The sequence below is a fragment of the Lupinus angustifolius genome, chromosome LG20 (genome assembly GCF_001865875.1).
Source record: "Lupinus angustifolius cultivar Tanjil chromosome LG20, LupAngTanjil_v1.0, whole genome shotgun sequence".
Taxonomy (NCBI): Eukaryota; Viridiplantae; Streptophyta; class Magnoliopsida; order Fabales; family Fabaceae; genus Lupinus; species Lupinus angustifolius.
The window spans coordinates 11814560-11814814 of record NC_032028.1 but is presented as its reverse complement, the minus strand read 5'-3'; positions in this window follow the sequence as shown (position 1 = coordinate 11814814).

The following is a 255-nucleotide window of genomic DNA, read 5'->3' as shown; positions in this document are numbered from 1 at the left end:
GATTTCCCTTAAGCAAAGTCTGAGTTCGAGTCTTGTAGATGGAAAAAATGTTCGTTGGGAGAGTTATCCCCACATACCTGTGGATGTTCCCGACTCGGACAAGATTTCCTCCAGTACGAAAATACATGTGGGAAACTAAAAAAAATCTAATTTTATTTAAGTAAATTCAGATTAGACCAAATTAATCATTTTGACCACAAGAAAAACGGTAATTGTATAATTTAATTATACACTCAATTGTTATCCAGTGTATAT